We start from the raw sequence: 27,856 nt of genomic DNA, 5'->3' as shown, positions 1-27,856 counted from the left end.
CTCATTTATGACCTTAGCTACCAATTTACTGAAAGTTCACTTTCCCTTGGCTCCCTACAAACAGCATCTCACTAAACCGCACTTCTCTGTGCCAGCAGCATCTTCAATCTTCTCCCGCTCTACATACGTGGCCCAGAGACTTTACACTACAGGGCACATAAAGATCCTGATTCCAGCCAGAGGTTTCAATCCTACTTTCAGTCACACAGTAATACTCTAGAGAAAATAAATGGCTATCAGCGCATAGAGAAGGGTTTACTGAAGCTTATATGAAGGAAGCTTATATTTTTACCATTTCAAACAAAAATCATTAAGACCCTCCATTCTCATGGCCTTTGCCCTACACAGAATTCTCTTTCCCTTCCCCAAAACTCAAATACCTGCCATGCCATATGCACAAAATTATCAGTTTGTCATCACTTCGCTGTTCCTTGGTGATCATCTATCAGGTCTATCAAGGACCAGAAACCATGCTTATTTTTATTGCAAAGTCAGATATACAGAGAGGAGGAGAGACAAAGAGAAATATCGTCCAATCTATGACTTACTCCCAGAGTGACTGCAACGGCTGGTGCTGTGCCGATCCGAAACCAGGAGCCAGCAACCTCCTCCAGGTCTCCCATGCAGGTGCAGCTCAAAAAACACAATTCAGTTAGTGTGCAAGTGCTCCTCATCACCAACTTAGTCTTTCCTTTTTAAGATTTATTTTTAATTTTTATTGGAAAGGCAGATATACAGAGAGGAGGAGAGACAGAGAGGAAGATCTTCCTTCTGATGGTTCACTCCCCAAGTGGCCGCAACAGCTGGAGCTGAGCCAATCCGAAGTTAGGAGCCAGGAGCCAGGTACAGGGTCCCAAAGCTCTGGGCTGTCCTCTACTGCTCTCCCAGACCACAAGCAGGGAAGCTGGATGAGAAGTGGGGCTGCCGAGATTAGAACCAGCGACCATATGGGATTCCAGCATGTTCAAGGCAAGGACTTTAACTGCTTTGCTATCGCACCGGGTCAATCACCAGCTTGGTCTTAGCAATCATTTCATCTCTCATTTCATCTCATTTCATCTCTTGTTCTGCCTGCTGATGATGCAAAACCAAAATGTTGCTTTCCTTTAAGTAGACCTTGTTCAGTGTTGCCTAAGAAAACTTAAGCTGACCTGACAAGTTAACATACAGAGCCCCGAAACTAGAGCATTCTGCGGTATTGTCTATGTGCCAAAAAACAGATTTGATGTTTTGATTCTGAAACTGCGAAGCTTTAAAAAAAAAAAAATCTTGAAGACCTGGCACGGTAGCCTAGCGGCTAAAGCCTAGTCCTGAATGCACCAGGATTCCATATGGGCACCGGTGTATAGCCTGGCTGTTCCAGTGCCCTTCCAGCTTGTGGCCTGGAAAGCAGTACAAGATGGCCCAAAGCCTTTGGACCCTGCACCTACATATGGCATTTTGAGGTATAGGCCTGTTTGCATTATCCTAAAATTCACATAGTTCAGTAGAAATCACGCTTGAATACTTTAAGCTGCTAAATATGAAAATGAAAATAGGCACAAGACAGCTGAATAGTACCATATAACTATTTAAAGGTGTATAGCAGCCAGTTGAGATTGAGATGTAATTGAGATGTCAATGAAGTAGTTACCGGATATGGTTAAGAACTTGCATTTTCTAACATACTGGTTATTCAATACCATGTCAATTAACTTCGTGATGTTGTAAACTGTTGTTGAAATTGTGTAGGGGGCCTTTCACTGGAGGGAATGATTTTCTGCTAGCCCTACTTTCAGACCAGGAATGGTCTCCCAATGAAACTTGAATTTATCTGGACAATAAGATGCTGGACTCTCTGCATGGTCCATGCCTGCAATGAATGAATCATGACTGTTTATGATCTGTACTACTGTAACAATGTGGAGGAATTCAATATGGGGGGAGGGTTTGGGGAATCCCTGAGCCTATGAAACTGTGTCATAAAATGAGAAACAAGCAAACATACAAACAAAGCCTTTGAGCAAAGCGCCTGGCTCCAGGCTTCAGATCAGCTCAAAACCAAGCGTAGCTGCCACCTGGGGATAGAGCTAATGGATGGAAGATCTTTCTCTCTGTATCTCCTTCTCTCTGTAAATCTGACTTTCAAGTAAAAAAAAAAAAACACGTAGGGCATACATTAGCTGATATGGCATGTAGGTGTTCCAAACAACACCTCAGTCAATAGGCCAAACACCCCACACAATTTATTTTATTCTCTTCCTTCTCTTTTACTTATTGTATTTTCTCTTCAGACACGGAAGCAGGTAATAATCCTTCTTCCTATGCTACTGAGAAAAAGTAGATGTAAAATACCATGCTCACATTTCAAACACAAAGTAAGTTAGCAAGAATCTTAACTGCGTACATTCAAGATCAACTCCCCCGTTCCTTCTCATCATTTCTGACCTATTACCATACCATACTGCTCTCTAACTTGAGCAGAACTGGAATCTAGCACATAATGATGACTGTTCTCCACTGAGAGACTTTGCACACCTGAAAGTCACAGGGTGGCTGGCTCCTAGCTGTATCTCAATAGAGCCTTACAGACAGAGGTAACTGCCCCCATGCCCTTCACTTTGGGACCACTGTGACCCTGACCCTACACAATCTACGTGTAGCTCCACCTTCAAAACAACAAGAGGCTCCTATGATTATTTTGGCCACTTCAACACTCATGAAATGTTTTAGACCAGCATTTAGGAAAGTAGACTTTACAGACAGTGCCTGAGCCTAAATTTCAGTTCCAGCTTTTCTTATCAAAAACATTAATGTTTTGCAGAGTCCTTAAGAGCACTTGTCAGAATAATGGAAAAAGCACTGAGCACTGTGCAATCTTAGAAAAGAGGGTATTTCAGGAACATGCACAAGGATAGTCATCAAATGAGAAAGTGCGTATCAAACTTATTTTTTGCAATTTAATAGTAAATCTAAAGTGTCTTTTCACAGTTTTGCTCTTATCCAGTTTCTAACTCCACATAACACTTCAGGTCATATTTATGGATGGCAATAATAAATTGTATTTAAGGAAACACAGTTTTTACCTCTTTTTTTCCAAAGTCACCCCCAGGGTTCATGGTGGCTAAGATACAGAATTTTTTCCCAGCAGTCAACAGCTCCACTTCATTATCCTTATCCTCTGAGCTCCCTTTCTCAGCTAACACCAGAGGCTTCTCCACCTCAAGGATGCTGAAAGAAATTCAGACAAGGTTTACACATTGTACTTTGCAGTCTTTGACAACTTTTCTTAACATTTATTTTTATTTGAAAGATAGGGTCATACAGGTGGAGAAAGACACAGGTACATCTTTCACTCACTGTTCATTCTTCAAATGGCCGTAACAGCCAAGGCTGTGCCAGGCCATAACCAGGAGTTCTTCCAGGGCTCCCATCTGAGTTAGAGGCCCACATACTCAAATCATCTTGTGCTGTTTTCCCAGGGTCGATAACAGGGAGTGGGGACAGAAGTAGAGTAGCTGGGATATGAACCACCCATGGCCACATGAGATGCAGGTGTTGCAGTCAGTGACTTACACCCACACCTTAGCACCAACCCCTCTGACAGTCTTTAAAGAAACACCTCCCCTGCTAAGCCAGCTCTTTCCTGAATGGCTTCCTATCATAAGTTTAAAATGACTCACTATTGCAACATTTAATCAGAGGAATATTTCAGTCAAGAAAAAACTCCCTCTAAGGTGGACTATGTCAGCCAGCGGAGTCTGGAGATTTCATTGTGCTTAGAATGGCAAAATTGGCAGCAATTCAGAACTGCTGAATTATCAAAACCACTTGATCAGTGCCCTCAGAGCATGCCCCACATCGGAGACCCTGGGATGGGTGGGAGGCTGGGTGGGGCTTCTCCCTTTATTTTTTCCGCTCTTCCCAGACACAGGAAGAAAAAACAAAAAATGTGGAAATAATCGTTTTACCCACTTTCCTGAAGCCCTTGACCTTTTGCACCCCAATCAACTATGTAAAGATCATCAACATAAAGTAATAAGAAAAGAAAAGTCCCTTTTCTATTATTCCTTCTTCAGGCTTGTCTTGTAAGCCTCTTTTTTTTTGTCTTTACGCCTTTCCAATAATGAATAAAGAAGAAAAGAAAAGGAAAGCAAGTGCTCTTTTTAAAACGAATTTTTACCCCAGCCATATGCGGGAAGTGAAAAACAGGGCAAATGGAGACTCTAAGGTGGACTATGTCAATCAGAAGATTCTTCAGCAACCACATCGTGCTTGGAATGGCGAGACTGGCAGCAATTCATAACCACTGAACTATCAAAACCACTTGAGCAAGACCCCCGGAGCATGCCCCACATCGGGGACCTGGGATGGGTGAGAGACTGGGTGGGGCTTCTCCCTTTATCGCCTCCGTTACCCCACATACAGGAAAAAAAATTGAGAAAATAGTCTTACCCCCTCCCCCCCAAAAAAGAATTTTTATAAATAAATTTAAAAGGCCAGTCTAGAGGACTAAGAATTCGTTAATGATTACAGCGAGAGGTGGAAGCAATGAAGCTTACGAGGGAGCTCACTGCTTTAAACGTTGTAAAGCTGGATTATAATAGTAGCCAAATTTAGGAGTTTGACTACCAGTCATTAGATTGCAGATTTCAAATGGATACATTTTCTGATATGTAAATAATATAATAATAAAGAGGGAAAGAAAAAAAAGAAGAGCTGTTACTTGCTTTAGTACAAATTATGTGGTGCCATAGAGTCCTAATACAAGATTCTAACATTAGTTCTTGCAAAACATTCACAGTAGATGGAAAACCTGGCTTAGCCAAAGAATTTTAAAGATTGACTCACTGGTTTTAGCCATGTTATCACACAATTCCATCTTTTATAAGTAGGGAAAAAAAGAAAGAAAAAAACTAGGTCTTGTAAAGGAAAACATGAGTGCTACAGTCAAGCAGAAACTAAATCCTCAGTAATTTCCACTATACACTGTCCAGCTATGTGAAGAGTATTAACTCTCCCTTTTATAGTTTATTTAGAAAGATTCCATCTGATGGATATTTACTTCTTTATTTATTTATTTATTTATTTATAGGTTTGAACTGCTCGCTCACTTCACAAATACCCAGAACAGCCAATGGCTGGGCCAGGCTGAAACCAGGATCTAAGTACTCCATAGGGTATCAACGACCCAAGTGCTTTCGCAGAAGCTGCATCAGAAGCGAAATAACTGGTGCTCTGACTGGCACTTTGCTATGGGTTTGAATAGCTCATTTTCACAACTGACCTACTGAGCCAAAGGGACCATTCCTTTGAGCTACATTATAATGCACAAGACTAAATACCGAAACAAAGGCAAATCAACAAAAACACACATACACAGAGCAAAACTCTCACCATGTACTTATTGAGTCTTTCAAGAACAGAGTTATCCACTAGCGAGATCTCATCCAAGAGGAAAACACCACCCTCTTTCATGGCCATAACCAGAGGCCCATCATGCCATTCAAAAAGCTTTGACGTGTCCACTTCTTCCTACGGTATAGAAAAGTGGGGTAATTAAAGTACAGATAACAGACATGGAGCCAGCTGTTGTCTCTCTGGATGAACTGGTCATTCCAGAAGAAATAACCGCTTAAAAACACAGATAGAACCAGGATGATTGTCTGAGCCAATTACAGATTAGTGGAAATCTGCTAAGATACATACGCATCCATAATTAAACCAAAACTTGGGTCCACAAACCCCACCACGACCAAAATTCCACATGGACACAGTGAACTGCAGTTCTTCAAATGAATGCACACATTAATATGTGTCACTGGACACACCTTGTCACTTTGCTTCTGCCTCACTGGTCGCAGCACCCCCAGGAAGTCTGAGGTCTCCATGTGCATAAGTGGCAGTTGACAGAATATAATTTCTGATTTGCTAAAGCTACAAACAACTGACAGATCGTAGTCTTCCCACACCTATTAGAGATGTACAACAAATTAACAAAGGAGCATGAATTCCCAATAAGCATCCAAACACCCCATTGGCATAGAGGGCAGCCACAGTGACAACCTCATCAGAGCAGCAGAACAAGCAGCAAGAAACATCCATCCTAGGCCCATTGTCCCCTCCCACATTTCTGACCCAGAAAGACACAAATTTCAATCCCATCATTTTCTAGCAGTATACACAGCTATTGAGAGAGGGGTGGGAACCAATTCATATAAACTTTCCAAGAGACTAACTCACTCATCCATTTTTCCCTTTGGAAACCTAAGGTAAGAACCTCATTCATCAAGAATGACCAAACAGCCCACAGTGATGAAGATGCAAGCTATCATTCTTTTCCATAAGCAAGTAGTCTATCTGAAGACAAAAGGAGTGAATCACAGGTCTCTTGTTTGCTTCTTTTAAAAACAAAACAAAGCAAAACATAAGGGCTTTGAAAATAAAAAAGAAATCACAAAATGTGCCAATAATCAGCCCCTTCAGAGATATCTCAAGTAATGGTGAGGGTTACAGAACTTACCCAGTGTCTCCAACCAACAGCACTGGTTCACCAAATTCCAATGCCCGTCCCACCAGCATGGCCAATCTCCGCATGGCTGTGGTCCACACGACACGGCTGAACTTAGATTCCAACATGGACAACTGGGGAGACAATTTACCTAACCAGGAAAGAACATGCATTTTATTGTTTTTTTTTAAGATTTATTTTTATTGGAAAGGCAGGTATACAGAGAGGAGAGACAGAGAGTAAGATCTTCCATCTGATGGTTCACTGGCCAAGTGGCCGCAACAGCTGGAGCTGAGCCAATCCAATGCCGGAGCCAGGAGCTCCTCTGGATCTCCCATGTGGGTGCAGGGTCCCAAGGCTTTGGGCCATCCTCAACTGCTTTCCTAGGCCACAAAGAGGGAGCTGGATGGAAAGCAGGGCCGTCAGGATTAAAACTGGTGACCATATGGGAGCTTGGAGCGTGCAATATGAGGAACTCAACCAATACACTAGCATGCCGGGCCCCAGAATATGTATTTTTTTTTAAAGATTTTATTATTATTGGAAAGCCGGATATACAGAGAGGAGGAGAGACAGAGAGGAAGATCTTCACATCCGATGTTTCACTCCCCAAGTGAGCTGCAACAGGCCAGTACGCGTCAATCCGAAGCAGGGACCAGGAACCTCTTCCGGGTCTCCCACGCAGGTGCAGGGTCCCAAAGCTTTGGGCTGTCCTCCACTGCTTTCCCAGGCCACAAGCAGGGAGCTGGATGGGAAGTGGAGCTGCCGGGATTAGAACTGGCGCCCATATGGGATCCCGGGGCTTTCAAGGCGAAGACTTTAGCTGCTAGGCCACGCCGCCAGGCCCCAGAATATGTATTTTTAAACTCCATTCATATTCCTCTTAGCTTTTAGACCTACTCACCCAGTAATCTCAGCACATTTCCTTTGGAGAAAAGTGACTTGGGGTATAGTTTTTTCTTGAAATGTTTCTCAAGGACTCGCTGAATCACATCAACCTCTTCCTGCTTCCTGACTCGACCTGCCAGAAGCATAAGGCCTAGAAAACAAGAGAAATCATCACGCTCTTGGTGGAAACACTAAGGAAATGCTGAGACAATGGACAGCAGCTCTCTGCTGCTGCTACCATAGCTAGAACAGAAACTGGGGAAATCTAGAAGGACCACCATCACAACAAAGAATGTATCTGCTTTGTGCCCAGCAGTACCACAAATGAGCAGGTGTGCACCAAGACACAGTTAGGACTGCTCAGAGCAATTCAGAATTGATTCCAAGGTCTCAATGAGAGAACAGAAAAAACAAACTGGGAGTTGACATAAGGCAACAAAAAACTATGAATGGCTCCTGATATGCCGACAGCATGACTAAAATTCACGTCAGGATGGATGGAAAACCCAGACTCAAAAGATAAAATACACCAGGGTCTCAGTTAGATGAAGTCAGAGTAGTGATTTCTGCTAAGAGACTTTGTGGAAATTTCTTGGACACCACAAATATTTTACATTTTCACAAAAGTAGAAATAATAATGTACACAAACATGCATGTGCAAAAACATTTTATTCTATATACTATGTAAACAAAAATACTTTCTAATAATAACACATTCTTCCCATTCTTTACCAGATAAAAACAGGTAAAATATTTTTATCACAGGCTAATTCAATTTGCTCTCCTTAATTACTAACTACCTCATTCATGACTCATGCAGTACTTTCAAATGGCAAGATTTCAAAATGTTACCTATTTTGCCACAAACAATAAAATAAAAAGATTTTTCATGGATCAAAACAAGATACTAAACTGAAGTCAGTGCTTTCTGTGTGCTCCCCATACTGCAAATAAAAGCTTAGTCAGCTGTACCCACCCATACATCTCAACTGCCACAGGGTTATACCCATATCCTGACTACACAAACGGCGATCAGAAGCAAAGAACAAACCTTAGCAGCGAGCCCTCACTAAACTCAGGACTGCAGAAATGGAATGCCCAACTAAATCAGGCCTGAACGGAGACAAGATCTGTTTGTGGAATACACCAAGTAAACAGTATGTATCAGCCACAACATAGGATGACATCCATTTTAACAAAATGCTCAACACCAGTCATAACTTCAGAGGGGAAGGGTATCTGGTCAGAAACATACCATCATTGGCTAAATGCTGCAGCCAATCACATTCCTTGTCCGTCTGCTCAGCCAGCCGGTAGCATTCATCCCAGCAGAACAGATCTCTCAGAGTGATGAAGCCCTGCTTTCCAGCAAACACAGAAGAACTCCTGCAATACGACTGTTCATGATACCAAACAAAGGAACAGGGCCTGGTTAACAGTACTGTCAGAGGTGTGCAATTCAACTGAAATAAAAATCCTTAACAAATTAAATTTTTGATTGACATACTCTCATTCCAATGATTATTTCTTTAACCTAAATAAAATATAATTAATGAAAGAGAGAAGTTCAAGTTCATGTATTACAATATAAATACACAATTCTATCTCATAAATTGTAATAAAAGTTAACCAAAATACAGAGAAAGATTAGGCCCACAGCATGATATCATAATAGTGAGTGTTAATTATTGTTAGCTTTTCAAACAGCAGTATGAAAATGCTTTAATTACGGCAAGAAATACTTTTTTAGGGGTGGGCTTTGCAATACAGCAAATCAAACAACATCTAGTGCTGGACTATCATGAAACCATGAACGAGTAACTCAATTCATATTTTCAACACAGATGGCAGGGATCCAAGTACCTGAGCCAACATCTGATGCTTCCCCGGGTGTGCACCGTCCAGAAGCTAGACACAGGAATGGAGTCACAGCTGATGTGCACACATCAAGCATCATCACTAAGCACCTGCTATAGAACAATTCTACCTCTACAAGCTACGGTATATTCTGAAAATCAACTCTAGCTTTGCAGTTGACATGGGAGAGAGGCATATAATGGGTATCTTTATGCATATCTGAGTGGCCTACTATGGACATAATATTTCAAATATCTGAAAAACAAAAATTGTAGTTTGCCTATACCAAATTCCATCATAAACTAAAAGTTACAGAGGTGGACCTAGCACATATCCTGGCCACCCTGCTTCCCATCAAGTCCTCCGCTTGTGGCCAGGGAAAGCAGTCGAGGACAGCCCAAAGCCAGCAGACCCTGCATTCAAATAGAGGACCCAGAAGTGGCTTCTGGCTCCTGGCTTCGGATCAGCGTAGCTCCAGCCATTGTAGCCACCTGGCGAGTGAATCATTGGATGGAAGATCTTCCTCTCTATCTCCACTCCTCTCTGTATATCTGCCTTTCCAATAAAAATAAATATTTAAAATAAATAAATATTAAAAAACTTTTTTAAAAAAGATTTATTCATTTTATTACAGCCAGATACACACAGAGGAGGAGAGACAGAGAGGAAGATCTTCCGTCCGATGATTCACTCCCCAAGTGAGCCGCAACGGACCGATGTGCGCAGATCCGAAGCTGGGAACCTGGAACCTCTTCCAGGTCTCCCATGTGGGTGCAGGGTCCCAATGCATTGGGCCGTCCTTAACTGCTTTCCCAGGCCACAAGCAGGGAGCTGGATGGGAAGTGCAGCTGCTGGGATTAGAACCGGCGCCCATATGGGATCCTGGAGCTTTCAAGGTGAGGACTTTAGGTGCTAGGCCACGCCGCCGGGCCCTAAATATTAAAAAAACTTTTAAAAAATTTTCCAGGGGCTAGAGTTGTGGCATAGCTCATGAAGATGTCACCCTGCCATGCAGACATCCCTTACGGATACCAGCTCATGTCCTGCTCTATTTAACTACCTGAAAATAGCCTGGGAAGACTGTGAAAGATGATACAAGTACTTGAGCCTCTGTCTGTTTATATGGGGGACCAGGAGAAAACTCCTGGCTTCTGGCACCAACTTGGCCAATCATGGCCACTGAGGTTATCTGGGGGAGTGAATCAGCATAAAGAAGGTGTTTCTCTCAGATTAACCAGTTTTTTAAAACGAAGAGATAGGAGGTGGGAAGCAAAGAAACATGTTTAAATCTTGAATAAATCAATAGTTGAATTAAAAAAAAAAAACAAGATCCAGGGCCAGCAGTGTGGTGTAGCAAGTTAAACTGCTGCCTGGGTCACTGCTGCTCTGCTGGCAGCCTATGTGAACACTGTTAGAGATCCGGCTTCTCAGCTTTCAATGTAGCTTCGTGCTAATGCTCCTAGCAAGGCAACAGAAACACGTGAGATGTGAACGGAGTTTTAGGTGTCTGTCTCCCTTTGGCCTGGCCCAGGCCTGGTTGCTACAGTCTTCAGGAGTGTAAACCAATCAACAGATTGTTCTCCTTCTGTGAACTGTTTTTCAAACACATAATATAATCTTTAAAATTATTACTCTGTAACAATTAATAAATGATTAAGACTCTTATTTCTACTTATAGAAGATGTCAGATTTTGGTCACCAAAACCAACCAGCAGTTTCCATCCACAGCTAAATTCAGTGAAAAGAGAATACCTGGAGATCCAGCATGACTTTAACCAATCTGCTGCAATAGGAGGGCGGCAGACTACAGCGCTTGTGCAAGATTGTTTCCAACTCAGAGCTGGGCAGTTCATCAAAGTGTAGTTCCACAAACCGATTCCTGAAGGCTCTAGAAAGCACATAGGAAACACACAGAAAAGATGTGGCAAATGGTGCTTGTTCACCCAGTTTCCAAAATGGAGGCTCTGCTGGACACCACACAGAGGCAAAAAGGGCTCACTCCCCACAAAAGGCATTTCTCATTCTACATGACCCTGAATGGGAGGTACAGAACAAGCATTACATGCCTTTCTACCCCCATAAAGTCCTGGGGGGTTCTGAGTGGCAAAAAGCATGAACTGAGGATGTGTTCTGACAACTTCTTGTGTTTCTGTTATTAGCAATTCCTGGTTATCATCCAGCAGTCTATTTAGTGCCTCCAGCACATCAGTAGGCGCCAAATTTAATTCATCTAAAATAATCCAGTAGCCCCGTCTCATAGCATCAATAAGAACACCTAGGAGGAAATGAACATTGAGAATTAGTGTATAAATTACCCCAAAATTACAAAATGTACTAAGAGAAAATTACAAAATTCTAGATTACTACTGAATTTCAAAGTGGTTGGTCTTGCCCTGAAACTGTCACACTGCACACCACATATGCTACTATTTACAGCACCAGCATCCCATAGGGTCATCAGTGTCTATCGTGGCATTCCACTTCAAATCCAGCTCCCTGCTAACGGTCTGGTAAAATCAACAGATGATGGATCAAGTCCTTGGGTTATTAACACACATGTGGGAAACCTCGAAGAAGTCTATGGCTCCTCCTGGATTTGACCATTCACTTGAAAAGTGAACCAGTGGATAAAGATCTCTCTTTCTCTCTCTCTCTCTCTCTCTCTCTCTCTCTCTTCTCTAATTTTTAAAAAATAAACAAATTCCCGTTACATCCTCAAAGAGGAAGAACCAAGACACACACAGGTGCCTCATTTCCAACTTCATTTTCCCTTGGCAGGCTAATTTCATTTAAATTATATTTTCTTTTTTTAAGGATTTATTTTAAATATTTGAAAGGCAAAGTTAGAGGGAGACAAAGGTTTGTCTCCACTGTTTTACTCCCTAAAAACCAAAGCAGCTAGGGTTGGGCCAGAAAAAAGACCATAGCCAGATCCTCATTTGGTCTCCCACGTAAGTAGCAGGGGACCAAAAATTTGAGCCATCTTTCGTTACTTTTTCAGGCACATTACCAGGAAACTGGATCTGAGGTGGAAGAATTAAGACTCAAACCATTGCCAGATGCTATGCTAGCACCACAGAAAACAGTTTTACCAGCAACACCAGAGCACCAAATCCTTTTTATCTATTCCCAAACTCTGTTTGTCTAATACTCACCCCATTCTTAACTCTATAGCAAATGAGGCAGAAGTTAGGCTGTTGTCTTTGAAAGTTGGCCCTCACCCTGTACACTGATAGCATGATCACTGTCAAACCCCTAAAAAGCACCCATTAGCTAGGTATAAGCCAGGGATAAAGAAAAGCAATTGTTAAGGCAGAGAGAAGTGTGTCTCGACTAAAAAGGATGAAGAAGACTGCTTACTTAAGGAAAAGGTCCTAGAGAAAGAACACCTATAGCCACAGACTGGGTTATCAGCATACCTTCCTTAAAGACAAGCTTCCCGGAAGAGCTGGATGTGTAACAGCCTATGTATTCCTGAATATCCATGTGTTCGTGGTTGTTAATCCGCATGCGGTGGTTGCCAGTAGCTGCAGCCAACCAGCAGATCAGGCTTGTTTTACCGACAGATGTCTCTCCCAGGATCAGTACAGGATAGGTTCTGCAAAGATTAGGCAATGAAGCAATTTTAAAAATGCATTTTCAGTAATGTGAAACAAAGAAATGACATCATTTAGCATTGTCACAAAAGAGTATTTACGCAGACCTATGCACTAACAAGTTCATACGTAAAACTGCACCTATGGACAGTGCATCCAGCAAAGCATTGGTAAATTCTGGAAAATCATCCTTCACAGCAAAGCTCTCTGAAACCTAACGAAGGTCAATTTAACATGCCATCAATGACTATGCTTTTAGAAACTTCAAAATTTAGAAGAAAAGGCCCACACACCCTGCAGACACCACTCAGACGATATGTTTCAGGTTTAGCTTAACGGGAAGACGTCAGAACGTAAGATTCATCAATTGTAGGCTCCTTGTCTCCCACTGAAAGCCAGTAGCCTTCTACCTGAATAAGCCGACATCGTTTTGGCTCTGGAATAGGCAGAAAGACACAAGAGTTAGAGAAATAACTATACTCCCATGACAACTTTGCCATTCTTTAAGAACCAATAGGGCAATCGCTTCTCGGCCTTTTGGCTAAGATCAAGTGTAAGAACCAATAGGGCCCAGTGGCGTGGCCTAGCGGCTAGAGTCCTCACCTTGAACGCGACGGGATCCCATATGGGCACCGGTCCTAACTCTGGCAGCTCCACTTCCCATCCAGCTCCCTGCTTGTGGCCTGGGAAAGCAGTCGAGGACGGCCCAGTGCTTTGGGATCCTGCACCTGTGTGGGAGACCTGGTGTAAGTTCCTAGCTCCTGGCTCAGGATTGGCACAGCACCGGCCGTTGTGCTCACTTGAGAAATGAATCATCTAATGGAAGATCTTCCTCTGTTTCTCCTCCTCTCTGTATATCTGACTTTGTAAAAATAAATAAATCTTTAAAAAAAGAACCAAAAAGAGGGAAAGAAATTGCCACAATGAATTCTACCATCTGGGTTCTTTCAAAATTATAGATCCAGCTGTAAGGTATGGGTTTGAGTCATGACTGCATACCTGATCCCAGCTTGTGCCCACTACGAGGCAGAAAAGGGTGGCTCAACTGATTCCTGCCACCGGTGTTGAAAGGTGTTGAAAGCCAAGATTGAGACCAAGTCTCCAGCCCTCAGTGTTTCACCTTCGAGGAGCGTGCCCCCAGCAGACAGTAGATGTCCTCTCCCTAATTCTGCCTCTTTAATAAATACAAAAGAAGTCCAAATTTCAAAAACAAAAAATTACTCTGAGAAATAAAAACAAAATTACAATTACTGATTTTAAATTGGGATGAGGGCAAGTCAAAACTATGAAAAAAATTGTGAATTAATTGTCACTGGAACTAGTTTAATAACCAACCAGATTGGCAACTCACACCTAGCATTTTTTTTTTATCAAAAACACATTTCATCTATATCATGTTTCCGATGGCGTGGGCAGTTGGAATGAGCAGCATGGGAGGTAGTAAGTGATGACTCAGATGGTGAGGTCCCTGCCATACAAAGGGGAGACTTGGACTGCATTCCCAGCTCCAGGTTGTGGCCTGGCACAGCCCTAGCTATGGTGAGCGTTTGGGGAGTGAACCGGTCAAAGTGAAATTCTTCTCTCTACCTTTCAAATAAAATTTTTTGAGAAAAAAAAGGCTGTCAAAGGGAGGAAGGATCCCTTTTCATTCCTCAAACTGATCCTCCAAGAACAAAAATCCAGTAAGGACAATATTAGGAATGATGGCATAATATTACCCAGAAAAGAGGATATTTGAAAAAGTCTCTGTAAAAGTGGAATGAAGGGGCTGGCATTATGGCATGAAGGGTTAAGCTGTACCCAATGCTGGCACCCCATATGGGATCTGGCTGGAGTGTTGGCTCCTCTAATCCAACTCCATGCCAGTAGCCCGGGAAAACAACAGAAGGCTCAAATACTCAGGTGCCCCACCCACATTAGAGAATGGCCAGCTCCTGGCTCCTGGCTTCAGCTTGGCCCAGTCCAAGCAGTTTCAGCCATCTGGGACAGAAGATCCCTTCCTCCACGCTTCCCTTCTTCCTTCTCTCAGGGTAATTCTGCCTTTCAAATAAATAAATATATTTCTTTAATGAGAATAAAAGGTCATTTTTATACAAAAAATCCTGGAAGGCCATACATACTTCTCTCATTAGATATGTTTTAACTTTGAAAATGTTTCAGAGTGCACATTAAACCGAATTACACAAACAGCCAAAAATGTCATTAATCTAATTTCTAACAATAAAGAAATTCTTCTAGAACAGCTGGTGTCCAGAGATGGAGCTACAATTCTAGAAACTGATTTTAAGTATTTTTTAGTGAGGAAAAAGCATTCGTCTTTAAACTTCCATCCCAACCACAATGAACACACAAAATAATTGAACAACTGAAGGTAACTATTTGATTACGATAACAGCCAAAACAAATTCAACCTTCTCAGTGGTTTTATACTCTACCAAAAGTGTTTACTCATGTGTTATTTGTCTAACTTTTTAAAAAGTTGAATACAAAGTAACAACAAGTACTAATGGTCAGTTCTTCCTAAAAAGTAAGCAATCAACATGTCCCAAGTTAGTTCTGTGTCTTTAAGCCCCATGTTCCTTTGTCATTTCCTGCCACTCAAAAAGTTGGTGGTTAGTGTGCTCACACCTGAAGCTAAATGATCAGACAGAAGCTGTCCACTATGGCAAAACCATCCAATGAAACGCTAAAAGGCTCTTAGAAAGGAGGTCAGAATGATCGCAGATGCAGAAATAAATATATCCAAGAAACAATAAGGTTACAAAGGAGACTTACAAAATATTCTTTTCAAATGGTCCTCTGTGTGATACATATTGGAATTTACCTCAGTAAATCAACAACCACAATTTGAATATAACTTTCTGAAAATGGCAATCTTAAAGAGTACCATTACTGGAAACTCCCTCCATCTAAGACAGATCATCTTAAAGCTTTTTGCGACAGATAATTTTTATAATAAAAAAAGCTTTGTAAAAAACAAACAGCAGAAAATTTCAAATTTTAGCCTTTCATATATGTCAAATAACGAAATAAAGAGCAATAAAGTGTCAGCAGACTTTTGACACTGCCAGAGACGATGTGCTGACAAATGAGTTTCTGAACTCTGGGATAAGATGCCCTGTCAAGCTGTCAAACAGAAGCCCTAGAGAGAAAACACAAATCAGTATAACACTAATTATCCATCTAAAACAGCAGTCCAATTTATTCAGAAGTTAAGCCTAACTTCTTCAGTGGTGCTACTTTCTAGAATTACTTTTAGATATGACAAGGTAGCAGGGAAACGCAGGACATCGTGATATGAACTGCTCTGGACTCAGCTAACTAGAGAGCACAGATACACCTGGCACACACAACCCCATTCCCTTTACCCCACGTGGAACCCTATCAGCAAACACTGAAGTCATACAACTTTAGAAAGACCTCATAGAGTGAGCGCTGGATGTTGCCACATGGATTGGTAGCTGCAAATCGCAGGGTCCTGCAGAGTCCGGAGGCTGTAGTGAGGTCTATGGCTAGTCCCATCCACCAATTTAGTCCCAGACTCTTTCTGCAAAGCTGTGTAGAAGCTGCAAAGAAGAGAAGGGTCCAGCAATTTTATTAACTGACTATTCATTATTTTGCTAGTTTCTTCATCACAGAAGATTCAAGGGGCCTGCTTATAATTGCTCCTTATTTGGCATTTTATGCATCAGAAATAGTCAAGCTTATGTACAGCTTCCTGGAACAGTATCAAAAGCTCTCAGTATTCTTAAAGCATATTTTATGCATACTCAAAGGCTACCTTTCAAAATAGTAAAATGAGTATCTGTTTCCTCGGGGAAACTGTGAGGTGCAGGTGGTAAATCCTCTAGTGAAAAGGCACTGACAGCTGAGGCGAGAAGCTGCTGTTCCCTAAGGACAAGTTAGCAACCCAGGACAGGCACTGTGAGAAGAACACACCAAGTCCAAAGCCAAGCTTCCACAGCTGCCTCTAACATGGACAATCTGGCTCACTGTACAACCCACAGTGGTAAGAAATAAGCACAAAGAAGAACGAATGCAAGATATTTTTGAAAATTTATGATTACAGCCAGTATCAGTAATATGATAACATATTTAAAAGCATAACAGTATGATGGCAGCTACTACTAACATCACCACACTTCAGACCAGATGAGACAAAAAAATTTCAGATTGAAACATGAATTTACTGCACTTTGAAATTCTGTGAAATTCATGATCAGTTGCTACATGATCAATGAAATCAGTACATATCATGGATGAAATAATAGTTCTGGCTCAAATGAAATTTGTTTTTCCTCATTCCACAGTCTAACAAGATCTTCCTTCTGTGAACAATCCTTTCATGATAAGCTGGTGGAAAATAGGACTTCAGGTTTTCTAATCTCTGAATTCTGAGTTCCAATTTACACTCAGTTTCCTAAGCCTCAATGAGAGCACAAGGTTCCTTAGAATTGGTTATCTTCACGTCTACAAGTACAGCTCCAAGAGCAAAACCAGGATTTCAGCTCTTTGGCCTTTTAAAATTAATTCACGTAATCACTCACTTATCTGAGAGGTACACATAGACCAGGCACAACTTCTCATGCCCTATTCACTCCCTTAAGGCCTGCAAAGGCTGGGCTCAGAGGATCCAATCCAGATTACCCACATGGATGCCAGCACCTTCACCTGCCACCTGCCAGGTGGTGCACTACCAAGAAGCTCAAGTAAGGAGTCAGACTAGAGCAGGGATCTCAACTCCAGGTTCTAGGAATCAAGACTATCTTACTTATTTATAGTATATCTAGCACATGAGCATTCAAAAAAATATTCATTGGGCTCTGGAAGACATACAGCAAATGAAGTAAGAGATCTACCTAGAAAGACAGCAATTTCTGAGAAAACTACCACTGGAAGTAACATTTTCTACACATGAAAGACTGCATACATCCCATATTTTAAAAACAATGGGATAAGTCAAACTAAAGCACCAACCTACACAACCATTCTATACTTTATTCATTCAAGCCTCTATTAACTCCATACCTGACACATTAATTATATGCACCTTTCCCTGTTTATATCCAAACAGCTACAAGAAAATGTTTCATCAAGATATGTCAGAACACAAGCCATCTACATCTCCTCAAACAATTTAAGCTTCTAACTAGGAATTCAAAGGTAATGAGGAAAGTTACTTGTAATTGTTTACTTCGTAACAGTTCCAAGTTTCCCAAAAATTTTCTTGGGAAAACCTGGGGTAGATCTTACAAGGTTCCACTTGGGGGAAAAAAAATCTAAGTAACAATTCTTCAATCAGACTTCACAAGTTAGAAGCAAAAAGAACAGTGTGTATGTGTGTATGCGCACATGTATGTGTGTGTGACACACTTCAAAGTTTTCAGGGACAAGCTGAGGCAAACCTACTTTATAATTCCTTGAACTGTACTCTTGTTCACACTCAGTCCTTTCAGATAATCCACTATAAGAATCTGTAAGTCTTCTTTATTTTCTAATTCTTCTACATAAATTTCTGGGAACCTGTAAGACAATTATTACACAATAACCACCTTTTAGAAAGTTAATATTGTAGTGATGACAGAAAAGCTTGACACAGAAAAGTACATGTTCATCATAATAGCTCATAAAATATCTCAAAAAAATCCTTAAATCTTTCAATGAGATATAAACTGATCAGAATAACAAGGATTATGTATGTCATAAAGAAATGTTCCTATTATTCCATTAATTCTGTGCAATGAATCTTCTCTATAAAATTCACAGAATGAACACTTCGAAAAATAAAGCACCCTCAATCTCAAGAGTTTGATTGTAACTATATGTAACACTGAAAATAAACCCCTTCCCACCATGAAAAATAAAGGATTAGAAAGTAAACACTTCAATATAATGCCTAAAATTTCCTTCAGAATAGTTCGCTGCTTTTACGGTGTTGAGAGATTTATAAACTGTTTATCACTAACCGGTGGAGCTTGGGTTGCCTGGCCCAGATCCTAGGGCCTGCCTTTCAGGTGAGTGAGGGTTCATGAGCCCCAGTGGGGGGAGGGGAGAATCTCGCAGGACTAGGCCACCTAACCCAGGTCCTGGGGCCTGCCTGCAAGGTGGGTGTAGGGTTTTTGAACCCCAGGGGTGGGGGATCCAGCAGTGCTTGGGGGCCAGGCAACTAGATGGGGATGGGGTTCCTGAGCCCTGGGGATGGGGAAACCAGGACTCTCTCACATTGTTAAAAGAAGTTTTTCTGAAAGCTAGATGGCTACTTCAAGAAGAAACATTCTTGTTTTCAACAATATTCATGAGCCACTAAGTATCAAACTAAAACCCAAAGTTCTCCAGTGTTACAGACTTTCCATACTACCACTACTCATAAAAAACTTAATTAACAGTGATGGAAGTATGCTTCCTCTATCAGAGGTCAAGAAAATTAACAACCTGTGCTGCTGCTTGGTTATGTTATCATTACATCTACCCTCTTACCTGTTTCTTATTCCTCGGGGGGAGATTTCTTTTGCCCACATCAGTAGCTGGATCCAGGATGACGAACCAGTGGATCTGTTAAGAGAAACATTATAAATTCTCAATAACTCATAGCAATCATGTAAGAAGCCACAGGTCCTCAAAGAAGATTCTCCACATCTACGGAGTCCCAAGTTTAGTCACCCACCTTTACACACTCAGCTAGCTGGTACTGGCTCTCCACTCCGCCCTTGCTTTTTCTGAAGCTCCACTGAAATCCTTTTTCAGACCTGTATGTATGTATCAATCTGCACAATCATTCCAGTCTCTTCTGCTGTGTTTGTTCAGTGTGAATTTACCTGTCATCATAACACACCTGGGTATATTTTGCTAATGTGTGCCTATCATCTGAAACCCAACTGCCCTGACAAACTCTCTTCTTTGCATGCCCCACACCACCTGACAACAACTCAATGCATTTTGCATAAAGCTGATATTTAAGAAGGAACAAATATAATTAAGAGGGTCATATAATCCACTTAATCAAAACAATCTCACTCTGCAGTAACCAGATTTGGCACCAACTCAATGGATGAAGAGCTACCTGTGTCTCCTCGATCCAGCAACACCAGGGAGCCAGAGGATCCTTCAATAAACCACTCAGACATTCTAATGTTTCAGGAGTAGCCAAATTAATTTCATCCAACAGGATCCACTCCCCTTTCTTTACTGCTTGGACTAATGTGCCCTAGAGGAAAGTAAAATAGCATGTTAATCTCCTTCTATTTAGGGCAGTGCAAATAATTATCACAATGAAATACACTTTCATGTCCATTTCACTGTCAAAAATTAAGAATCTGATAATATCACATATGAGAGAAGGTAATGTCAACATTACTGATCAAAATGTAAGTAGCTATAATGAGTACAAAAGATAATTTCTCAATATTTTTGAAGTTAGCATTCTTTTACCCTATTACAAAGCTTTTCTATTTCAAGGTACATATCCAACAGTATCCCCGACATTTGTGTCCTTGTATGTACATACATGATCATTAGTAGCAAGATTATTTATAGTGAAATAATATTATAAATTAACTATTTTAAGAGGTAATAAAAATTAATTATGGTATAATCATTCATTATAATGGAATATCTGAAAAGGTGTTTATACCTACAGTATCAAAAATAAACAAATAATACAACTAATTTGTGACAATTTAGAATAGTTCAGATATAATACAGGAAGAAGAGGCCAAAACAAATGTAACAATTGCTAAAAGACTGAGGTTCTCATTTTGAAACTTTCAAAACAGTCAAAATTCAATGATAGAGAGATAGATGATATGCAGATGTGTACAAATGCTATGACAATGTATGTCCACAAACATGTACATGTGTTCTTATTCGTAAGCATATACATTTTAATAATGATAAAATGCATGTAGATTAAAATTTTTGTCATCCTATGGAACAATATAAATGAATGGAAATCAAAATTCATTATTTCCTGGTTTAAATAAAGGACATTTACTGTATTTTAGATGATAGATACATAGATAGATGGAACAAACAGAATCATGGAGTAATTAAACAAATTGGGCCTGGCATAGTAGCCTAGCATATAGTGCAGTCCTCACCTTGCATGAATCAAGATCTCAATTGGGTGCTGGTTCTTATCCCGGCTAGTCCACGTCCCATCCAGAACCCTGTTTGTGGCCCTGGAAAGCACTGGAGGATGGCCCAAAGCCTTGGGACCTGCACCCTCCTGGTTTCATATCAGCTCAGCTCAGCTCTGTTCATTGCAATCACTTGAGGAGTGAACCAGCAGATGAAATATCTTTCTGTCTCTCCTCCTCTATGTAAACCTGACTTTCCAATATAAATAATAGATCTTTTAAAAAAAGATTTCATTTCAAATATATACACACTCACTATGGGCTGTCATGCAAATACCAGTATCTTGAACTCACTGAACCTAGCTAGGCCTTTAATCACATGTCAGCAGAGGTAAGGCCAAGTGATCTTTTCTATTTCATTTTAAAAGATTCATGTACTTTACTTTAAAAGCAGATTTTTACAGAGAGAAGGAGAGTAAAGAAAGAGAGAACTGATTCATCTTCCATCAGCTGGTTCATTTGCTAGTGGCTGCAACGGCAAGAACCAGGAACTTCTTCCAGGTCTCCCACAGGGGTCCAAGGACTTGAGCCATTCTCCATAAGCAGAGAGCTGGATAGGAAGTGGAACATCCAGATACAGAACTGGCGCCCATATGAGATGCTGGTGCTTGCAGGTACAGGATTGGCCTATCCAGTCACTCCGCCAGACCCAAGTAAACATTCCAAATAACCAAAAAGCCTAATAGAGACAGGCAATAAAAATGGACCTACTCATTACATGGATGGTCAGGTAAATGGCAACTTAAATGTATTTAGGTGTTTAAATGCACGCAAATACTAACTAAAAGCACCTAAAATAAATACAGCATCAGGATACATGTACAATAAAGTTCAAATGAACCTCTGAACTAGGAGTGTAGATCAACACAGCTTCTCATGGTTGCTGAGAATTATCTCAATCCATCTTTACTCAGCTCTAGTCCACTGATACTATCTCTTCAAATACTGCTTCCAAGAGTTAGAAAAAATTTCTTAACATCCAATCAGCTAACACTTCAAAAGCTATTTTACTATTGGGAGACAGGTCCATCATAATTTTGTCTTAATGCTTAGTGAAAAAGAGAATCATCCACAAACTTAAATGTATTAACTCCTACTGAACCGGTAAGTCATAAAATATAAGCTTTCCTTTGAAAACATTTGACATTTTCATTGGTTATTTTATAAATAATCATACTGAGATGGACATTCTGGCACAGACAGTTAAACACCCAATTACAATGCCAGCGTCTGAGATCAAACAGCTGGTTTGAGTCCTGCTAGTCTGCTCCCAATCCAGCTTCCTGCTAATGCACCTGGGAAGGCAATGAACAATGGCCTAAACGCTGGGAATCTTGCCACCTATGTAAGACATGATGGAATTTCTGGCTTCTAGCTTCAATCCAACCCAGATCTAACTACTACACTGCAGGCTGGCTGAGTTCTGCAGCAAAGGAGCTTTGAAAGCATAGTCAACCAGAACTAAGATTTCTTTCTCTGTATCTCTCCTATCACTCTGATTTACAAATAAACAAATACATCTTTCAAAAAATCATATCAATAATAACAAAACTTCCCAAACCATGAAAATACAGTTGAATAAACTTTCATCAGAATATAAATTCAATGACTCCAGTCTCCTCTAGGCAGAATCTAAAGAACATCACAGAATTAAAAAACCTAAGTCATGAATACTACTCCAGTAGCTCCCACCCATAGTATCAAAGGACCACAAAGAGTAGAGCTATCCTTGATCAGCCCAGGCACTCCAGCAATGCCTGCCTGTCTCTTTCCCAAGACCATAAATGAATGAATAGTACTCTCTACTTGTCCTTAAATGCATCTTTATCAACAATAATGGTGACTCTCAAGATCCTATGACTACAAAGAACATTTTGCACAATGTTTCCTCTAAATCATATTTTATTAAGATTAAGTCTTACACAAGAACTCCTAAAAAAATTGAGATTTTTATAACTGAAAGAATACAATAAAAACCTCAACCCTGTAAGTCAATATTTCCTTAATCCAAACATGCAAAAATAATACCTCTACAAATGCAAACAACAGGGCATTTTCAGCCATTTTCATCTGCTGTTGAGCATGGTTGAGTCTAAGACCAGTCTTCCCATTTCTCCTTTAAAAACAATCCTGAAATAAAATAATGAGTTAACACACATTTTGAGATGCAACACATACAAACTCTTCTGGTTTCTTTTGTCCTTATTGTGCCTCCTTTGTCTATTTTTTCTATTTTTGTTTTTCTCGTCTACCTGTATCTTCAATCTGCTGGTCCACTCCCCAAAAGGCCCCAAAAGGCCCCAAAAGCCAGAGCTGAGCCAATCCCAAGCCAGGAGCTTCTTCCAGATCTACCACATGGGGGCAGGGTCAAAAGGACTTGGGCCATCCTCCAATGCTTTAATCCAAGCCATTAGCAGGGAGCCAGATTAAAAGTAGAGGAGCTGGGAGCCTAGCACAATAGCCAAGTGGTTAAATCTTTACCTTGAATCTGCCAGGATACCATATGGGCTCTAGTGCATGTGCCAGCTGCTCCACTGCCCACCCAGCTCCCTGCTTGTTGCCTTGGAAAGCGGTAGAGGAAGGCCCAGGGCCTGGGGACCAACCCAAAAGCCGTGTGGAAGACCTGGAGAAGGTTCATGGCTCCTGGCTATGAACTGGCTCAGCTCCAGCTGTTTCAGCCACATGGGGAGTGAAGCAGCAGGCAGAAGATCTTTCTCTCTGTATCTCCTTCATTTGTACACCTGCCTTCCCACTACAAATACATAAATTTTTATTTTTGAAAAATGAAGTAGTAGTAGAGCAGTCAGGACTAGAAATAGCACCAAACAGGGTGCCAGTGCTGCAGGCAAAGGATTACCCTGTGAGACACTGCGCCATCCCTTATGACATTTGTACATCAGGGAGTTAACTGAGCTACCAAAGTGCCCTGGCATAGAACTTGACCCTTTAGAAGTAGCATCATGGGCCTGGTGCAGTAGCCTAGTGGCTAAAGTCCTCGACTTGAACGGACCAGGATCCCTTACAGGTACCGGTTCTAATCCAGATAGCCCCAATTCCCTTCCAGCTCCCTGCCTGGGGCCTGGGAAAGCAGTCGAGGACAGCGCAAAGCCTTGGACCCTGCACCTCCATGGGAGACCCAGAAGCAGCTCCTTGCTCCTGGCTTTACGCTGGCTCAACTCCAGCCGTTGCGGCCACTTGGGGAATGAATTAGCAGATGGACGATCTTCCTTACTGAGGAGGGTGGTTACTAATCCCTAGGCACATGATGTTTATACACACATCAACAGTTGTTTATTCAGGACACAGTGCTACAACTATGGCAACAAAACTACAATATTTGTCACTGTTGCAATAGCCCTAGGAGCTTCACCATGCACTCTTTTCTCTTGATTCTGCTGTCTGCCAATAGGCCTCATACCCTCCCACCAAGCAGTCTTGGTCACACCCTCACCAGTCTCGTTCTCTTTGGCATCCTTGTTGACAGCAGACTTGTACACATGCTGCATCAGTTTGAGGAGATCATGCCACCGTTTCTGCCTATAGCAGTCTGAATGTGTCCCAAGAAGGTAAAGTTATGTTTCTTGGAAAATGTCTGCACAAAATGTTCTTCAAATGCCTCCCACAGGGGTAGCCAAATAAGCCTTTGGTCCACTGGTTTGTAACTAAGACAAAAAATAGGTGTGATTCACAACTTTCTGAGGCCAGTGGAAAATTAAAAAGCACAGGTCAGAATTCTCAAAATCAGAAATACTACCAAGATACTTTATATCCAGATTAAAGTCTTAAATTCTAAACTGCTTTTCCCACCATGCCCAAGCCTTGGCACCCTACACTCACATGGGAGGCTCCTGGATCCTGGCTTCGGACTGCCTCAGCTCTGGGCACTGCGGCCACTTGAGAAGTGAACCAGTGGATGCAAGATCTCTCTCTCTCTCTCTCTCTCAACTTGCCTTTCCAGTACATGGAATTTTCTTTAGCATGGTTCACTGCTAAGCCATAAAGCAAAAGTCTCAATATTTTTTTAAAAAATGAAAACATATCATTTACCTTTTTTAATCACAATCTAATTCAGTTAGAAATTAACAACTTACAAATCTCTGAAAGATATGCAAACTCGCACATGACTTAACATGCTCCTAAGCAAAGAGCCACAGAAGAAATCAAGGAGAATCAAAAGCTTCCTGTAAACAAATGGAGATCACACAATGCATCAGAATGGAAGGGATGCAACAACAGCAGTGCAAACAGGGACATTTACCACAGTCGGTGCTTGTACTAAGAAACTGAAAGGCATCAGATAAACGGCATCAAGGTAAAAGACAAACGACCACCACCACAAAATTAGTAGGAGGAAAGAAATTAGAGAATAAACAAAATGGAAAAAAGATAAAAGATCAATGAACAGTAGATCTATTGAAAAAATAAGTGACACTGGTACACCACTAACCCCAATAAGATAAAAAGAAAAGACAGAGAGAGAGAGAGAGAGGGAAAGGACGGAAAGAAGGAAGGTAGGTGGGTAGGTAGACCACCAGCCCCGAGGACATAAGTGGAGCAGGCCTTGCAGGACAGCGTGAACCCAAGGCACCTCTGCCCACTATACCCAGAGACCACACTGAGTGCCAAGCCGCAGCCTTCCCTCTCATCCCTGCACCAAGGACTCCAGCCCTCCCAGACAACAACACACAAAGGGCAAAGCCACAGTCTGCCCTCGTGGCCCCCACGCCGAGGGCGAAGCCACCACCTGCTTTTCCCCACCCCAAACGGAGGACCAAGCTGCCACTTGCCCTCCTGGAACTGCGCCTAGGGTCAAGCCACCTCATGCCTTTCATGCACCACACAAATGAACAAGCTGTCACCAGCCCTCCCAGACAACACACAAAGGGCCAAGACACGGTCTGCCCTCCAAGTACCAAGCCACCACCTGCCTCCTGGACCCTGCACCTAGGGACAAGCCACCTCCTTCCCTCCTAGACCCCACGCATATGACCAAGCCGCAACCTCACTGCCTGCAAACCGCACTGAGAACTAAGCCACGGCCCACCCCCCTAGACCCCGCAGGAGTGCCAATGGCCACCTCCCCTCCTGAACCCTTGCTGAAGCCTAAGCCGCAGCCTCCCCAGCTGGACCCAGCCTCCACCTGCACTCCTGGACACGCACTAGGGCCAAGCCGCCACCTCCCCTTCCCGGACCCCTGTACCTTGGGGGTGGGGGTCTTACCTTGTAGATGTCCGTTTGGGTCTGTAAACTCCTCCAGTGAGGCTCAAAGTCCAGGCACTCTGGGGTCGGCAAAAATTCCACCTCGCACACAGCCGGCTTCACGTCTACCATGGCGGCAGCCGCCAGGCCCTCCCCCGGCGGGGTGCAGGTGGGACGAGGGCCAGCTGGAGTCCGCGAGCCCTGTCACGTCCACTCACGGGCCCGCAGCACGTCTTCCAGCAGAACTGCTCCCACTCGGGAGAGTCCAGGGACGCGTCCTCTTCTTCCGCTTCTTCTTCGCAGACTGAGGGGGCGTGGCCGCAGCTCCTCGCAGGAAGTGACCCTGCGGCCAATCCCTCCGCGTCAGCACCACGCAGGATTCCTCCGCTGGGGACTCTTTTCTTCCTCCTCGTCGACCCCATGGCGTCCGGCTGTGCTTCCTCTCCTTGCCCGGGTAAGTTTTGCACGGCTTGACGGGGCCTGAGGCTCCTCGCTGCGCTGGGCCTGGGGACGACGCGAGGGGAGAGATGCACGCGCTAGGGTTAGGGTTAGGGCTGGTAAACTTTGGGGCAGAGCAATGGGTGTGCTTAGGGGTAGACTTAGGGTTAGGGTAAAGTGAGGGTTAAATCTAGGGTAGACTAATGGGTGGACTTATGCTAGGGTCAGGGTCAAGTTCAGGGTCAAGGTCAAGTTCTGGACCAGGGTCAGAGTAAGGCAGGGCAATGGGTGTGGTTAGGGGTAGAGTTAATGTTAGGGTAAGGGTAAGGCTAAGTCTATGGGCCTGGCGGCATGGCCTAGCGGCTAAAGTCCTCGCCTTGAAAGCCCCGGGATCCCATATGGGCGCCGGTTCTAATCCCGGCAGCTCCACTTCCCATCCAGCTCCCTGCTTGTGGCCTGGGAAAGCAGTTGAGGACGGCCCAATGCTTTGGGACCCTGCACCCACATGGGAGACCCGGAAGAGGTTCCAGGTTCCCGGCATCGGATTGGCGCAGCACCGGCCCGTTGCAGTCACTTGGGGAGTGAATCATCGGATGGAAGATCTTCCTCTCTGTCTCTCCTCCTCTGTGTATATCTGGCTGTAATAAAATGAATAAATCTTTAAAAAAAAAAAAGGCTAAGTCTAAGGTTATGTTCAGTGTCAAGGCTCAGAATTAGGGCTGGGGTTAAGTCTGGGATTCAAAGTCCTGGAAAACGTGTTTGCGTTTCTATGTTGTGTGGCAGGTGTGGTGAACTCAAACTGACCTGCTGAATATTCTTGAATTGAAGTAGCCTTAACCTGTTGGCAGCCTTATTGTGTCCACTGGAGTAAGTCACATGTGCAGACTTTCATCTCTCTTTATCTTATCATAACAATCGTTTAACTCTCTTCAGTTTTATATTACTATTTCTGCTCTGATATTTATTACTTCTTCAAGCATTGGAATTTTTCAGTTCATTTTCATGGTCTTTTAGATGCCTTGTTTCTGTTTGGTATGTTTCTATTTATTTCTGTTTGTGCATGTGATCATTGCTATAAAAGTCTCACAGTTTGCTTTTGTGATATCCATCCCCCTAAGGTTGTTTATGCTGTTTCCACTTTTTTTTTTTCATTTAGTGAATTGAATTTTTTCCTTTTGATTTCTTCACTAACCAGTTGCTCCTTCAGGAGCATATTGTTTACCATCTTATGTTTTTAGTATTTCTGGAGTTT

General features: G+C 42.3%; 1 pseudogene; it reads right to left on the bottom strand.

Annotated features, from left to right (window-relative positions):
- The window catches only part of LOC131481526 (midasin-like), a 60,513-nt pseudogene extending 34,215 nt beyond the window's left edge, over nucleotides 1-26,298 (bottom strand).
- Between the last annotated feature and the right edge of the window lie 1,558 nt (nucleotides 26,299-27,856).

The sequence above is a fragment of the Ochotona princeps genome, chromosome 12 (assembly GCF_030435755.1).
Source record: "Ochotona princeps isolate mOchPri1 chromosome 12, mOchPri1.hap1, whole genome shotgun sequence".
NCBI classification, from domain to species: Eukaryota; Metazoa; Chordata; class Mammalia; order Lagomorpha; family Ochotonidae; genus Ochotona; species Ochotona princeps.
This window is presented reverse-complemented; position numbering and strand designations above follow the sequence as displayed.